The sequence below is a fragment of the Hevea brasiliensis genome, chromosome 6 (assembly GCF_030052815.1).
Source record: "Hevea brasiliensis isolate MT/VB/25A 57/8 chromosome 6, ASM3005281v1, whole genome shotgun sequence".
Classification (NCBI taxonomy): Eukaryota; Viridiplantae; Streptophyta; class Magnoliopsida; order Malpighiales; family Euphorbiaceae; genus Hevea; species Hevea brasiliensis.
Genome location: NC_079498.1, coordinates 105,933,773 through 105,952,617, shown reverse-complemented (window position 1 = coordinate 105,952,617; position 18,845 = coordinate 105,933,773). Strand labels below are relative to the sequence as shown.

The following is an 18,845-nucleotide window of genomic DNA, read 5'->3' as shown; positions in this document are numbered from 1 at the left end:
AAACTGGATAACGGGTCGTTGACACTGAACACCGCGGTGCCTCAGGCCGTCATACCATGGGACGAAGAACGTCAACCACGTATGTAGTCAGTATGGCTAAAAAGTCATGATAACACATAATCAGGCATAAAACCCATGAGTGCGGGCATAAAGCCATGAATGCGGGCATAAAGCCATGAATACAGGCATAAAACCTTTTGCAGTACTGCTATAACAATACCCTATTGGCATGCCAATCTATCCAATTTGACACACGTGTCTAGGTAATACATGGGCACATAGTACCATTAAGAGTTTATATGTTTCATCATTTTATTATATTTTTCGTTTATATTTTTATAGTATTCTAATTTTTGTTTATAATGGAAACATAATTTCTAAATTCACATTTCTAGGTAATTTATGCATTCATCGTAATATTCATACTAATTATAATTCACATTCATTTAATCTCATGTACCATTCATATTCAAAACATCTTTTCTTTCTCTATTGATGGGAACCTAAATCCCAAAGGACACTTTTATCACATTTATTCATTCAACAATCTATTCATGTAAGGTACATTTTTTACTTCAAGTTATATTGCTAATATATTATGAACTCCATTGGTGTTGGGAGTATAAGTCTCAACAATCCATCTAGATTAATTTCATTTTATATTCAAGTGGTATCACTAATGTTTTATTAGACCTACTAGTAATGGGAATACAAATCTTAATTATATATTCACATAATTTAAATGTTCATTAAGTCATTTAGGTAAATTACTATTTCTATTCCAAGTAATCCATGATCATTTCATGGATTCCAAATTTATGGCCTTAATTTCCCTTTAACAATATAGTTCTTACACTTTGTGTCTTTGTATTACTATTCACATTACTATTCACTCAAATTATTGACTTTTTAATACATAATAAATTTATTGAACCTAAGTTCAACAAGATATCATATTTTGCATTCTAAAGTTGCTATTGGTTGCTAATACCATTTCAAAGCTTAGTGTTAGTTATTCAAAATTTTCAGATTTCAAGCACTAAGTTTACTATTCCATTAGTCATTTGTACAGTAGGAATTTGGCAAAATTGTCTTCATGAAAGTTGTTCCTTATTGTATCTAGTTACATTTCTTTTTTTGAATCACTCAATTTGGAGTTTTGTAGCTCAAGTTATGGTCATTTTACCATAACTGGCCGGATTGACCTGTACCCAGAATTTCTGGGCAATTTGGTTCTGTCAGATTTGGTGACCTAAGCTTGGTTGGCAATTTGACTATGTTATGGTCAGAATTTGAATTTGTGTTCTTCATGAAAGTTGTAGGGATATGTCTCAGCTTTTCGCTGGTAAAATTTCAGATCAATTGAACTTTTCTACACTGAGTTATGACCATTTGAACAAATACTGTTTATTTGGTCATTTTCCAAGGACAGCATGTTGGTCACTCGGATTAAGGTAATTTTTAGGTTAACTTGATTTGATTTTCTGGACAGGGTTTCTTCACCAAAGTTGTTCCATTATGTGTCTAGTTTTATGTCCAATTGGCCTTGCACCAATTGAACCTACAAAACTCAAGTTATAGCTGCCCAAACATGCTGGACTCACATCCAGACCTGCAGGGCCACTCAAGGCAACATACCATTTCAATTCCAATATCACAGTGGTCTCCAATTTAAGGTTAGAATTCATCAAATGGTCACTAATTGACCATTAGAATTTAATTTAAACATCTAAGCATTAAACCCTCAATTAAATCTCAAAACCCTAACCCTAACAATCCATCACTTTATCTAACATACACAAATCAAAATCTAACTCTAATATAATTATCAAACATCATCCCTAAGCAATTTAATTCAATCAAATCAACAATTCTCAACCTTCCCCCATGGCTGCCAAAAATTAGAATGTTCCTAACATGCATATTTTCTTCAAATTTTCTCCATTTTCTAACTTAACTTAAAGTTCAAATGAAAAATATAAGGAGAGAAGTAAGAGATTTAGCACTAACCTTGAATGGAGTCACTTCTAATACTTCAAAATTTCACTTTCTTCTTTTCTTTTTGCCGTCCAAAGCTTGCTCTAGGTGTGAGGATAAATTTTTATGAAGGAAAGCTAGGGTTTTGAGGTGGTTTTAGGGGTAGAATACAAGCTTGAAGTGTGTTCCAATAGAGGTTTCTCTCTTCTCTCTCTCTCTTTTTCTCTTGTTACGGCTGATTGGGGAAGACAAGTGCAGATTGGTTTTTCATTTTTTTCTTTTTTATTTAGTTTTTATCCCTTTTAAGAGGCTTGTCAATTTGTGATTGGGTGGAGAGTGTTTAATGACATCATATGATGTCATAATTCCTAATTTCTTTCATTTTTTTGTCCTTTTCTTTTCTACTCATTTCCAATTCAATTTTTAGTAATATTTATTCACATTTTATGTCATAATAATTATTTACTTAATTGGACAAGTTAGTCAAAAATCATCTCTGAAGACGAAATGACCAAAATGCCCTCTGTTTGGCTTAACAGACTAAAATTGTCAGTACCGATCGAAAAATTTTTCTAAACATTTTCTTGGCATTTTAATGTCATAGAAATCTCAATGACTCTTCTTTGGAGTCTCAAAAATTATTTCATGAATTTTCTTCCGGGTTTAGGGCTTCTAGTTGCGAAGACTGCAACTTCCCACTGGGTTACCCATCGCTAGGGCACTGGGTCATTTAACTTGGTTGTATTTTATTTTTAAAATTTTTTCTTAATTTTTCTTACACTTATTTGAGTTATTTATGACTCATCACTCTAGTCTAAATATTTTTCCAGACGTTCTAGCTGTCCAGACCGATACCGGTCATCGGAACAGTAGAATGTACGAAATTGCTACAGTGAGGGTGTTACAATTCTTCCCCTCTAACAAAAATTTCGTCCTCGAAATTTACCTGACATAAGCAATCGACGAACTGCTATCTCCTTACTTCTACACTTTTCCGTGTTATCATACTTCACTTTCTCCTTAGTCTCAATCCTATCCTCAAACGGTTCTGTACTCATCCTTTTTCATCTTAAATACAGTCTCCTTCTCATCTCCATTCGCTATCTCATTGTCTCTTTACTCTCTTATTCCATACCTTAACCTAAAATAAACGGGAAATACAAATCTGCAATAGTGTCAACTCGACTCTTATGAATGCAATGCCTGATATGCAGTCTATTTAGGTCCAGAAACGCCTAAACCGCTCTCCGATACCAATAAATGTAAGACCCCTCACCCGACTATAGTGTAGCCGAGTAAAGTGTGCTACATTCAGTGCCGGAGCACCCTATCTTATCTTACTTTATTCCTTTAATTATTTTCAAGTTATTATCTTTTAATATCAATTATTTTTCGACGGAGAAACTAACGGAGTTTCTCATATTTTATTATCGTTTGACGTGTTTTACTATTCACCTGTTTGAAAATTTCAAGCAATAAATGAAATCTCATCAATTATTCTCATTATTCACATCTTATTCATATATCTCAATTTCATATTCATTCTCATGCATTTCCATTCATGTACAGTTTATATATATAAGTTCTCAAGTTTCATTAATTTACATGAATTACAGACTGATTACATAAATTCATAATTTAAATAATCTACAAATTAATTACAGTTCCATGATCTATATTTCAACATACAATTCATAGTTTACATTACAAATAATAACTAATTATAATGTACAAATACATAATTTAATCTATATGGGCTCTATCTACATGCATTGTTGAGGAGGTGACAACCTTGAACACTCTATAGATCAGAACTCCAAAATCTCTATTTGGTATTCGCTAGACTTTACTTCAGTACCTGCGCGAGGAAACAAATCCATCACTCTAAGCATTGCTGCTTAGTGGTACAATAATATAACAAGGAAATAATATAACAAGTAAAAATAATTAGAGCATATTTTCTATACACAAGAATTTTACTGGGTTCATATGAAATTTTCCATACAATATATCTTTCGTCATTTATGTTGCTCTCTAGAATCACTTCTTTCATTAGTTTACAATAATCATTTATATAATGTACAAATAAATCTAAAATTTATATTTATATTTATATTCTTATGAAAATCACATTTGTAATGTTATTTAAGTTATAATTCTTCTACTAGTTTTTTTATCACTTCTTTAATACTTTCTAAGTTTTTTACAATCATTTCATAATATTTAAAATTTTTAGAACTGGTTTAATTTACTTCAAATTATTCTAAGGAACAAATTTTTGGAGCTAATCTAATTTATTTCAGAACTTCTTCTCATTTATTTACTTTCTAGCATTTTTAATTGCTAATATTCATAACTTATTTTAATAAATTAGACTGCCCAAGTAATCTACGACAGGCTGACTAAACTGGATAACGGGTCGTTAGCACTAGACACCGCGGTGCCAGGGCCGTAATACCATGGGACGCAGAACGTCAACCACGTATGCAGTCAGTATGGCTAAAAAGCCATGATAACACATAATCAGGCATAAAACCCATGAGTGCGGGTATAAAGCCATGAATGTGAGTATAAATCTATGAATACAGGCATAAAGCCTTTCGCAGTACTGCTATAACAATACCCTATTGGCATGCTAATCTATCCAATCTGACACACATGTATAGGCAATACATGGGCACATTATACCATTAAGAGTTTATATGTTTCATCATTTCATTATATTTTTCATTTATATTTTTATAGCATTCTAATTTTTGTTTATAATGGAAACATAATTTCTAAATTCACATTTCTAGGTAATTTATGCATTCATCGTAATATTCATACTAATTATAATTCACATTCATTTAATCTTATGTACCATTCACATTCAAAATATCTTTCATTTCTCTCATGATGGGAACGTAAATCCCAAATGACACTTTTATGACATTTATTCATTTAACAATCTATTCATATAAGGTATATTTCATACTTCAAGTTGTATTGCAAATATATTATGAACTCCATTGGTGTTGGGAGTATAAGTCTTAACAATCCATCTAGATTAATTTCATTTCATATTCAAGTGGTATCACTCAAGTTTTATTAGACCTACTAGTAATAGGAATACAAATCTTAATTATATATTTACATAACTTAAATGTTTATTAAGTCATTTAGGTAAATTATTATTTCTATTCCAAGTAATCCATGAACATTTCATGGATTTTAAATTTATGGCCTTAATTTCTCTTTAACAATATAGTTCTTACACTTTGTGTCTTTGTATTACTATTTACATTACTATTCACTCAAATTGTTGACTTTTTAATACATAATAAATTTATTGAACCTAAGTTCACCAAGATACCACATTTTGCATTCTAAAGTTGTTGGTATTGGTTGCCAATAACATTTCAAAACTTAGTGTTAGTTATTCAAAATTTTTAGATTTCAAGCACTAAGTTTACTGTTCAATTAATCATTTGTACAGTAGGAATTTGGTAAAATTGTCTTCATAAAAGTTGTTCCTTATTGTGTCTAGTTACATTTTTTTTTTTTGAATCACTCCATTTGGAGTTTTGTAGCTCAAGTTATGGTCATTTTACCATAACTGGCAGGATTGACCTGTACCCAGAATTTCTGGGCAATTTGGTTATGCCAAATTTGGTGACCTAAGTTTGGTTGGAAATTTAATTAGGTTATGGTCAGAATTTGGATTTGTGTTCTTCATGAAAGTTGTAGGGATATGTCTCAGCTTTCCGCTGGTAAAATTTCAAATCAATTGAACTTTTCTACACTGAGTTATAACCATTTGAACAAATACTATTCATTTTGTCATTTTCCAAGGACAGCATGTTGGTCACCTAGATTAGGGTCATTTTTAGATCAACTTGGTTTGGTTTTCTGGGCAGGATTTCTTCACCAAAGTTGTTCCATTATGTGTCTAGTTTCATTTCGAATTGTCCTTGCACCAATTGAACCTACACAACTCAAGTTATAGTTGTCCAAACATGCTGGACTCACATCCAGACCTGCAAGGCCACTCAAGGCAGCATACCATTTCAATTCCAATACCACAATGGCCTCCAATTTAAGGTCAAAATTCATCAAATGGTCACTAATTGACCATTAGAATTTAATTTAAACATCTAAGCATTAAACCCTCAATTAAATCTCAAAACCCTAACCCTAACAATCCATCACTTTATCTAACATACACAAATCAATATCTAACTCTAATATAATTATCAAACATCATCCCCAAGCAACTTAATTCAATCAAATCAACAATTCTCAACCTTCCTCCATAGCTGCCAAAAATTAGAATGTTCCTAAAATGCATATTTTCTTCAAATTTTCTCCATTTTCTAACTTAACTCAAAGTTCAAATGAAAAATATAAGGAGAGAAGTAAGAGATTTAGCACTAACCTTGAATGGAGTCACTTCTAAGACTTCAAAACTTCACTTTCTTCCTTTCTTTTTGCTGTCCAAAGCTTGCTCTAGGTGTGAGGATAAATTTTTATGAAGGGAAGCTAGGGTTTTGAGGTGGTTTTGGGGGTAGAACACAAGCTTGAAGTGTGTTCCAATAGAGGTTTCTCTCTTCTCTCTTTCTCTTTTTCTCTTGTTACGGCTGATTGGGGAAGACAAGTGTAGATTGGTTTTTTATTTTTTCTTTTTTTTATTTAGTTTTTATCCCTTTTAAGAGGCTTGTCAATTTGTGATTGGGTGGAGAGTGTTTAATGACATCATATGATGTCATAATTCCTAATTTCTTTTATTTTTCTTTCCTTTTCTTTTCTACTCATTTCCAATTTAATTTTTAGCAATATTTATTCATATTTTATATCATAATAATTATTTACTTAACTGGAGAAGTTAGTAAAAAATCATCTCTGAAGATGAAATGACCAAAATGCCCTCCGTTTGGCTTAACAGACTAAAATTGTCTGTACCAATAGAAAAATTTTTCTAAACCTTTTCTTGGCATTCTAATGCCATAGAAACCTCAATGACTCTTCTTTGGAGTCCCAAAAATTATTTCATGAATTTTCTCCCAATTTTAGGGCTTCTAGTTGCGAAGACCGCAACTTCCCACTGGGTTACCCATCGCTAGGGCACTGGCTCATTTCACTTGGTTGTATTTTATTTTTAAAATTTTTTCTTAATTTTTCTTACACTTGTTTAAGTTATTTATGACTCCTCACTCTAGTCTAAATATTTTTACAGACGTTCTAGCTGTCCAGACCGACACCGGTCATCGGAACAGTAGAATGTACGGCATTGCTACAGTAAGGGTGTTACACTCTTTCTCCATTTTAAACGATTTTGAGTTAAATTCTCAGAAATGTGTAATGCTTTTAAGTCATGTTGTACTTACTCTTCTCCAAGTCAGTTTAGGTCTACCATTTCTTTTCTTTCTATCCTCTAACCTAATGTGCTCTATTTGTCTAACTAGAGCCTTCGTATGTCTACGCTTCACATGACCAAACTACTTCAATCTCCATTTTCTCAACTTATCCTCAATTGGCACTACTCCTACCTTTTCTCTAGTACTCTCATTACGGATTTTTTCTAGTTTAGTATGATCACTCATCCATCTTAACATTCTCATCTCCACAACTCTTGTCTTAGACACATACGACTCCTTCAGTGCCCAACACTCACTACCATATAATATGGTCGGTCGTATGGCTGTACGGTAAAATTTTTCTTTCAACTTTTTGTGAATCTTACGATCACATAAAACTCTCATGGCACTTCTCCACTTCAACCATCCGGCTTTAATCCTATGACTAACATCCTCCTCACATCCCCCATCTACTTGAAGGATTGAGCCAAGATATTAATTCTTTTTAATTAATATATTTAAAAAAGTATTTTTTTTTATCAACAGTTACAAAAATAATATCATAAATATTATTTTAAATTAATAAAAAAAATTGAAATTATTCATATTTAATAATTAAAATTTTAACATCATTAATTATTATTAATTAAAAAATATTTTATATATATTTGAAGTATCAAATTTTGTACTTTAAACTAATATATATATTATGAAATAATTGCTTCAATTAATAAATATAATTTTTCATAAAATTTATGAGATAAAATATATAAATTTTATTAATTTTATTTTTTTTTATGAAGCAAAATAGCCTCACTTGTTTTAAAATAACTATAGAAACCATCCTTCTAAAATGCCAAAATTGACGTTGGCATGTTTCTCCATGAAGCTTTATGTAACAAGTGCATTGAAGAAATTCACCAATTTAAGTACTCAAATCTTTCCTTTTTCTTTTCATGAATACAAATTTTCAATTACACTTTCTAATAATAAAAGAAAATTTTAATCACTAATCTACATTTCCCTTTCCACTGGAGAAATAGTAAGGTAAAAAAAATACAACACTCAACAGCCTCAACAAAAACTGGTACATCTTCCATGCAATAGATTGCCATTTAGTTGGCTATCCGTGAAGAGTGAGAAGATGAGTCAGACTTCTCAGCTAGATAGCGCCCAAGCATATCTTCTTCATCATCCGCCATCATATCAAAAAGAATATCATTCTTTTGATCATATATGCAGATGATAAAGGTTAAGGATGGTAATTTTAGACACAACCCGCGAACACGATGAGAAAATATAGGATTTGGATTAGGCTTATTCATATTCGTGTCGAATTCATGTCTACTCATTTATGACACGGATATAATCATGTCGTATCATGGGTTAACCCGTTAATTCAAATTAACACGTTTATTATACGATTTAATATTCATGTCACGTATTGATCCGTAACCTATTAACCCATTTGACCCACTATGACCGATAAACCCACTTATATAGCGTGTTAAATGGGTTAAGACATGTCAAACCATGTTAAATGGATCATTTTGTATTGAATAAACCTAATACAATTTAATATTAATCGTGTCGTGTCGTGTAACCTGTATAATAAAAAGGTCATATTCGTGTTTAAATTTTTAATACGATTTATTAATTATGTCCCATTTGTATCGATCTTAATCGTATTCCTGTCGCGTATTGACATGACACGAACGCAACCCGTTAACCATAATTACCACCCCTAATAAAGGTTTAGAATCACATTAGTTCAAATAATAAATATTTATTGCAAAACGTCAAATCATATATAACAAACATAAAGAATCACCTTCAAAATCATCATCATCAAAGTCAATGTCCTCTTCTTCTTCCTCAGATCCTTCTTTAACTTGGGCTGCTCCTTTCTGCGATTTTGCTCACAAAATGCATTAAAGTCATATATAAGAAATTGGGAAATTTACTGAGTGATTTGATCTTATTATATTCGTCTGTAATTTACATGAGTTCAGATTATGGAAGCTACCATAGAATTTTCTTTTTGATGTTCTATTCATGACAGCATTATATATAGTTGTTTATACTCTCAAATTATCCAAAAGGAAAATGTCTAAAGAAGGTTCAATTAATGAAAAGGTATGAACACTACAACCTATCGGTGAAACCATGCATGATTCATTATTACTAGCAATAAGAAGTTGATTTCCAGAAAAGCAGTATATTAGGCATCTATTTTTGGAATAACAGCACAGGCACAGTCAAGAGGAAAAACATACCACTCTGCCACTTTCAAACCACTGTCTGCCTGCTCGCTTCTTCTCCTTAGGGGCTGTAAGTGCAGACTTGGGCATCAGCCTGAAAAATTGTGCAAGTCGTGGTCATTAAGTTATGGTTCAAATATAATAAATTCCAATAATCAACTTGAATTTCGAAAAGAATTATAGGTTATCCAATGGAGCACAAGGCATGAATTGTGGGTTAAATGTACAAGAAAATTGATCACATCTCTTTTCTCCTCTCTTTCAGTGTCACACAGCAAAAAGGGACGTTAAGGAAAAAGATGAATCAATCAATCAGAAACAAGGTTTCTAATGAAAACTAATTCAACCTTAATGTGCACTCCAAAGAACTCTCTTTATTCTCATTGATGTCCTCCAATTTATTTTAGCAAATTCCTTTTTTCTTCCTCTTTGCTCCTTAGGTTAGTTAATTTTTCAATATCCCATATGGTCAAGGCCATCATTTATGGATGCCAATCCTATTTGCTTAGCACAAAATCATACTACTCTTGCTAATGAAAATGAACACTACTTTTTCCTCCCAAATGCCTAAAAAGTAATGCAAATTTCTCTAATGCGTGATCTTCCCATTCCCTACTATTTTCTTTTGAAGTGACAATTCAGATGAATTTTTTTGTTACATATATAAGAGCTAGATATGGGGAAGGAAAGAATAGGAATGGAGCTATAATTGTATGAGGAAGAGAGTAGAGTAGTTATTGTAGAGGGAGTCTTTGCCGTGTGAATAAGAGAAATGTACTAGAGGAAATTTATTCCAAAAATCAACAAATAAGAATACTTTTCTCTCATCTCTGAATATTCTCTTCTTTCCTCATCCAATCTATTTCTGTTCTCATCCAATCTATCTCTTTTCTCATTTATTTCTCTCCCTATTCCTTTGTTTCACTAAGTGTGCAAGCTGTTATGTAATAAATTGGAATCAGAGCCCTATTCTGAGCTGGGTTTGCTTCCAATCCTTCTTGCTGGAGTCACAAGCCTGAACAAATCAATGGGAGTATCCCAGAATTCCAGGTTTCTTTATGCTCTTCTCTCTCTTCTTTCCCTCTAAATTCTTCTTTCTCCTTCTCTGAAATTTCTTTCTTCTTTCCTTGAAAAATTCTTCCCTTTCTCACCTCTATTTCTTCTTCTCCTTTCTTTTTTGAAATTCTTGAATCAAATTCTTTCTTCTTCTGTTACTTTCTGGTTCTTACTTCTATTCCCTTCTTTAATTTCTCATTTCCAGCATTTCAAGACTTGAAATTCTTGAAATTTTGTTCTTACTCCACCTTTTTTCTAATTTTTTCTTTTTCAAAAACCAGACTTTTCCCAAATTCTATAAATATTTGAGGGAAAAAAATATTTTTTTTTCCTATCTTAAGAGCTACCTTGTTCTTTTTCCCTCTATCAAATTCTTCTCAATCTCTCTATTTCGAATTTCTGCCTTGTTAGGGTTTCTTTTCTCTATTCCTTCTTGAAATTCTTGAAATCCTTATTTCTGCTTCAACTTCTATTCCCCTGTTCTCTATTCTTTTCACAAGTTTTTCTTCTTCCTTTCTCTGTAATTTTCTTCCAATTCCAATATCAGTTTCATGTTCTAAATCTTTGCTTCAGGCCTGATTTTCTTTTAATATTTTCTTCCTCAAATTTTCCAAGAAATAAAGTACACTCAGAGCATCAAACCATGCATATACAATTTTGGGAACAAAAAGATCTCCAGAGAATGCTAGAAATTTTTGAAAGAAGAGTAATAGAACACTTAGAGGAGTTGTTGTATCAAAGATGGAAAAAATTAGATAAATTATTAGAAGCGCAAATAGAAAGGTCAATCTCATTACCAGAGAATTCTTGGAGTAATGGCAGTGAGAGGGAATTGCTGAATAAAAAAGGAGAGACAAGGGATTTTGATATTAAGGAGCAGACTGACCTTTTTAATGATGCAGCATTTCTTCATGGCAATGGAGACAAGGAAGAGGTTGATATTGTTGGGGATGGAGAAGCAGAAAAGGTTGATATTATTGATGGAGAGGAGATTGCCTCGGATAAATTAGATTCAATTAAAAAATGGAAACATCGCTATTGAGAATTAAGACGACATACCTGTTGAAGTTGAGAAAGTAACAATTGATCCACAGCTGGGATCAGTAGAAAAATACAAAGAACAATTTGGTGCTGAGATGGAGCAAGATTTTATTGTTAATATGTCCAGTATAGGTGAGATACATGAGGATGGTGATGATGGCCAACTAGAGTCTTCAATGGGGAAAATAAGGGTTGAATCTGAAATAATTGCACATTTCATTCACAAAACTGAACTTTTTGCTGAAGAACTTCTTGGGAATGTTTTTGAAAACAAGAGACATAAAAGTTTTTCAAAAAGTGTGAGTCTTAGAAGCAAGTGGCAGTATTTGGGGAGCCAAGATGATGAATACATCTATTTTACTCCTATCAGTCTTATGAAAGATGAATGGGAAATATCAAGAAGGGAGAGGAAGAAAATTAAACCACCAAATGGTATTGTGATCTTGAAGGAAGAATATGGGAAATTAGGAGAAGAGAAAGGAAGAAAATTAACTCTTTATCACTTAAGAGTTCATACTTCTAGCTAAGGAGGACGTACCCAAAACTTCCAGCCAAAATTTTTTAGGCCATTCAGTTCATATTTCCTGCTGCAAACGAGGAAGTACCTGCAACTTTCAATTCATATTTCCTGAATTTTCACATTCTTGGAGACAAGAATGTGCTCATGGGGGGAGGTATTGTTACATATAGAAGAGCTAGATATGGGGAAGGAAAGAATAGGAACGGAGCTGTAATTGTATGAGCAAGAGAGTATAGTAGTTATTGTAGAAGGAGTCTTTGTTGTATAAATAAGAGAAATATACTAGAGGAGATGCATTCCAACAATCAATAAATAAGAATACTTTTCTCTCATCTCTGAATATTTGCTTCTCTTCTTATCCAATCTATTTCTCTTCTCATCCAATCTATCTCTTTTCTCATCTTTTTCTCTCTCTTTCTCTCCCTTTCTCTCCCTATTCCTCTGTTTCACTAAGTGTGCAGGCTATTAAGTAACATTTTCTTGCTCTCACTTGGTAGTGGCCAGCTTTTTGGCATAATCCATCCAAGTTTGATATCATTTAGTGACCAATTTGCAGCATGAGGTTAGGTTCTAAACTTCTGTAGCACTGGATCTAGCAACAATAGCCACCATCATGAAACCAGCTAAATAGGGAAATTACCCCAATTCTTCGTGCAATTCAACCTCATGCAAAGAAATAATCCTGCCTACTTGCCACACACACCGTAGAAGGTTTTAGTTTTCTAGATGAAGCCAATTAATATTTTATTTATGTTAAAATATTCTTGACATAAAAACAAGCAATAAAACAAAATTTCACTTTTAAGTTCCTGAACACCACACAAGATAAGGTCAGAAGCCTATTGATTACTACATCAATAGAAAAGGCAACTGAAAACCATCAAAATCAGAAGGCATATGCACTGGTAATGGTGGCTGCCCAATTAGGTTAACTTCCACATTTTTTCTAATGCCAAAATTGACTTAAAATCACAAAGAAGAAGGGGGAAAAGAGAACTGAATCCTAAAGCATTATAATAATATAACTCACTTGGCTCTCTCAAGTGCCAACTCTGCTTCAAATCTTTCTCTTCAGGCCAGAAAATGTATCACCAGTAACAGGTTCTCCATGTGGCACAATTATCTGTAAAGGAAAAGGTGAAAAAAGCAGCTCCTTGAAAAATAAAGCAAACACCTGAAATTACAAATGAACAAAATTAGGCAAGGGTTTGGGACCTTGAGGACATATTACTAAGGAATTCTTGGAAAAATAAAGCATGTTTAGACTTAAATCTAGCTAGCATATAACTGCCAAACTGATGGAAACCAAAATGCACAGAAAGCATTCATACATCTTGTTTTGCTGCCTATTCGTATTCGTCTTTAATGTTCTTATTGCCGGCATCTTGACCATACTTTTCAGACAACCACTCTTTAGCTGATGTAACCAGAGTGTAGACGATAGCCATACCAAGATTTTCAGATGCCTGTGAAACATTATAATTTGGTCAAACAATCAGCATAACTAGACAACTGCACACAATTCTGGAGTTGTACATCCACTTTATGCAAGCACATTTTACCAACAAAAATAAAGTCATCTTAGCATCATATGATCTGCTACAAATGAAAACTCACTAACTAAAAATCCCCTTCTCCCTGAAAATTAAGCACATGGCATTTGCTAATCTCACAATAATCACATTAAATTACATCATCTCAGCTTTCAAAAGCAACTTTTTAGAGTTTGAATTGAACATCACTATTATGTTAACTTGGTATTTGTAATCACAGGAACTGTCAGGAAAGCTATATTGTAAGTATAGTAGCCCAGAAACTTCAAAGGATGAACAGAATGCATGGCTTAAGTAGTTCCTCAAATTGATATTCTATAAGATAGCATACATTTACATGAGTGACATAGCAGACAAGAACTCAACGGGGTAATTATGTTGAAAGAAAATAGAGAATTCCCAACACATAATTATAAATCAAAATGCTTTCTTTGGTCTGAGTGCTTTACGATACAAAGTAACTCCAGCCAATTGACTAGAATTCCTGTTGACTGACACATAATTATAATAAAAGCTTAAATAGAGAATATTAGAACAAACAGATACTCTTTGCATAACAACCTGCATAACAATGACACACTACCTTTTCACATTTAGTAATGGAGGCTCATCCGGATACTTCTCTGTGTGTGAGAAAATGAGAGCTAGCTGAACTGTAAAAAAATTGTTTGAGAAGCAGCATAATAAATAAATAAGTCTAGGAATCAAAGAACTGGCAGGGGAAGGAAACCCTGTAAAATAGCTTTAACACTAAAACATGACCTTGACTTTGATGAGATGTTCTTCAGGAAAAAAGAATCCCCAAATTTTCACATGATATAATGATAATAACCTGGAGTGTCTATTGGATCATCTGCATCGTCATCCTGATGAAAACAAAAAAGGCAAGGTAATTACATGGAGAAATAAAACCTCGCTAAAGCACAGTTACAATGAAAATGGAAGTAATTTTGAAGTAAGTGTGTTTGAAATCCAATTCACCAACATATATACCTAAAATCTACTTTTCAGCCACAATAGCATGAATATACTGAGGATACATAAGCAATCAATATTATTTAACTCTCCACCCTGATTTCATCGTATCCTTCTTTTTGTGAAAAAAGCTAAACTTTCATGGCATGAAGCAGCAAGCCAAATTATTTGATCTCTGCTGCTATATCAATGCATTAATACCAAAACACTAGCAAAAACATAAACAGAGACTCAATCTGAATATTACAACTCAAAACACATGAAGTAAATGTTCAGCAAATAGTTTATTTTAGCGAGAAAGACATCACAGAGATTACATTGTATATTGAATTCAAAAATCATCTAAAAGAGGTGCATTCAAACGTCTGAGCAAAGAAATAGGCAAACTGATAGGTACTTAAAGACTTAATTAATACCAAGTCTACTCAAAGGCGATGCAATATTTCAAGAAAAAGAATGCTTAATAGATATTAAAGAATGCAAATTAACCTAACAGAAGGATAACTGATACATGTGGAGATATTGTTATTTGAAAGCATCGATTTGAAGTATCTAACCCACTCTCACAAAACAGTACCATATTACATTTTATTAGTAGCAAAGCAGGAAATGGCATCAGGTGATTAATCAACCACGTGTTCATTAGCAGAAACTTAAAAGCATCCTGGATTTTGCTATGACATATAATCTAATACTAGTAAATACTTATTTTATAAAAGAGAGTCACGTTCAGTGACTTTTAAAAGTGGGCAATATAGAAGCCAAATTGACTTGCTCTTAATCAGAAGACAAATAGAGCTCTATGCAAGGATTACAAGGTCATTCCAGAAGAGGTTTTAACAAGTCAACATCGGTTAATGGTCTTGAATGTCAAGTTTAGAAACAATTCAAGTAAGATTATAAGAAATAGTGTAGCTCAAACAAAGTGGTGGGAGTTCAAAGGAGTAAAGCAAGTGAAGTTAAAAAAATGAGCTTCTCGAGTCCATAGCATGGAAGCTAGATGTGGAGGCTAATAATATGTGGATACAAATGACATCAAAGATTAAAGAAGTAGCTAGAAAAGTACTTGAAGAGTCTAGTGGACATAGACCACCCTCAAAAGAGAGATGGTGGTGGAATGAGTAAGTACAAAAAACAGTGAAGAGAAAGAGGGAATAGTATAAGAAATTACCTAAGTGTGATAATAATGAGGCATATGAACAGTACAAGATAGTAAAGAAAGAGGCAAAAAAGACAGTTAGTCAAGTAAGAGCGCAAAACTTTGAAAAGTTATATGAGAAACTTGGAACTAAAGAAGGGGAGAAAGATATTTATAGATTAGCAAGGAGGAGAGAAAAGAAATGTTAAGATCTCAATTAAGTTAGGTGCATTAAGGATAAAGAAGGAAAAGTGTTGGTGAAAGATGAGGACATTAAAGAAAGATGGAGAAATTATTTTGATGATCTCTTGAACAATAGTCAAAGTGGTAATAGCGTGAATATAGGCTACAGAGCTATAGAAAAGAATGTGAATTATACTAGAAGGATTAGATCTTTAGAAGTAAAGGAAGCACTTAAGAAAATAAAAGTGGGTAAAGCCTGTGGACCCGATGGAATAACAATTAAAGTGTAGAAGTGCTTGGGTGATATGGGAGTGGCATAGCTAACTAAATTGTTTAATAAGATTCTAAACTCAAAGAAAACGCTTGATGAATGGAGGAGTATTTTAGTACCGATTTTTAAAAATAAGGGAGATATACAGAGTTGTTCAAACTATAGGGAAACTAAACTCATGAGCCATACTATAAAGTTATGGAAGAGAGTTGTGGAACATCGACTATATCATGACACTTCTATCTCTCCCAATCAATTTGGCTTCATACTCGGTCGTTCAACTATGGAAGCGACCTTTCTCATTAGAAGTTTGATGGAGAAATATAGAGATGTGAAGAAAGATCTACACATTGTTTTTATCGATTTGGGGAAGGCTTATGATAGTGTTCCAAGAGATGTCTTATGGAGAGTGTTAGAACAGAAGAGGATATCTATTAGGTACATACAAGTGTTGAAAGATATGTGTTGCAAGTTATTTTGCGGTCGCCCGGACGAAGCTCTTCACCGAAGTGGGAAAAGTGAGGAGTCGCCACTCTAATTTTGAAAAAAATTAAAGAAAACCATTTTGTGAAAATAAATTAAAAGGAAACCACTTCAAAAGAGAAAAAGAAATTCTAGGTTCAGGGTCCGTATACGGGCGGGGAAGGTGTTAGACACCCCGCCTTGTCCCTCAACGAGGGTAAATAGATTTAATGTTATGCTCTTTATAAACTAAAAAGATAATTAGAGGGTTGGGATAGGGATGATGTTAATCCTTTGTGCGTAATAAAGGAGTGTTCGATATTTCACTTATTTTGGGTTGCTTAAGAACACGAGTTTGTGAGATGGCCCTTTAATGAATAGGTGTCAAATAAAGTTATCTTGTATATTGGAGTTGTGTTATTTTAATTTTGATTTCGTTAAGAGAGCTCAGATAAGAAGTTTCTACCGATCTCTAGATATGTTTTATTAAGAGTTTTAGGTGGGAGATTTCGGATAAGAACTCTTATCCGATCTCTACATATTTTATTGAGGTTTTGGTTGAGAAACGGGTAAGAACTCTCCCCCGATCTCTTAGAGTGTTCGGTTTAAAAATTTAAATGAAGGATCTCAGATACGAACTCTCCTCCGATCTCCGTGTTTTATTTGAATGAGAATCGGGTAAGAACTCTCCCCCGATCTCTTAGAGTGTTCGATTTAAAAGTTTAAATGAAGGGTCTTGGATAAGAACTCTCCTCCGATCTTCATGTTTTAATTAAATGAGAATCAGGTAAGAACTCTCCCCTGATCTCTTAGAGTGTTCAATTTAAAATTTTAAATGAAGGATCTCGGATAAAAACTCTCCTCCGATCTCCGTATTTGAATTAAATGAGAATCAGGTAAGAACTCTCCCCCGATCTCTTAGAGCTTTTGATTTAAAATTTTAAATGAAGGATCTCGGATAAGAACTCTCCTCCGATCTTCGTATTTTAATTAAATGAGAATCAGGTAAGAACTCTCTCCCGATCTCTTAGAGTGTTCGATTTAAAATTTTAAATGAAGGATCTTAATTAAAAACTCTCCTCCGATCTCCTTATTTTAATTAAATGAGAATCGGGTAAGAACCCCCCCCCCCCCCCCCGGGATCTCGTAGAGTGTTCGTTATGATCGCATACCGTGAGGACTTTGAATTAAGGATTCTGGCTCCCGAGCGCGCCAAAACCCACGCAGTGCTTTTCTTAACCCACTGATGCCTTATAACTAGAGGATGGATACAAGATCAAACTTTTCATCGATCTCTTATACAATCGCCTCGTCAAAACTCTTTGGCTGGTGATATCCGATCTCTTTTGATTAATAGTCTGGGATACGATCTCATCTCGATTCCCGCTCAATTATACTACCACTTGGGCTCGTTTAGTAGCCCGACCTCATAACTTTTTCCTCCAATCTACTATTCAAACTTTTGTTATTTTTATTTGTTCGAAAACTTTTACGTTAAGATACTTCTACCAATATTTTTTAGTTACCTGCAATTTGTCCACAACCAGAACACCTATTTTCGAAGGAAATGAAAACTAAGAAGAAATAAATAAAGTTTACGAATGAATAGAAGAAATGAACTCAAGAGATAATTATCGGCCTGAATAATCTACGTTGGGATTTTTAGTGCAATTGAACTTAATGGAAATTTCGAGCATAAAAGCAAAGAAAATAAAACATGAGCATTTGGTAAAGTGACAGTCTAGACACTTACCTGTGGGAGGTTGAGGCTAATTGAACTAACTCTAGAACCACAAATATTGTAGAGCTACAAGCAAATGGCCCAGGGACTAATGCTTACTTCGAAATAACGAGAACCAGGTCAGAATGCAGTTGAGCCGAAGCGACGGTAACCGAGTCGGAATGATATGAAGCTTGGAGAATAATATGTTGGTATTAAGGTGATGAAGACGAAACCGAACAAAAAAAAATGGTATCGCAGAGTAATGAACAAACTGAAAATGAAGAATTTCAGGGTCCAAAACTTCTTCAATGGAGATACTTAAGAAAACTAGTTTCTAAAGTTTCTCGAA

At 33.3% G+C, this 18,845-nt stretch overlaps 1 protein-coding gene and 1 pseudogene across 1 annotated transcript in view; one reads left to right on the top strand and one right to left on the bottom strand.

Annotated features, from left to right (window-relative positions):
* LOC110665809 (60S ribosomal protein L28-2) overlaps window positions 1–18,845 on the top strand; it is an 87,720-nt gene that overhangs the window by 31,706 nt on the left and 37,169 nt on the right. The window lies entirely within an intron of this gene.
* On the bottom strand, window positions 3,567–15,364 carry LOC110647000 (uncharacterized; annotated as a pseudogene).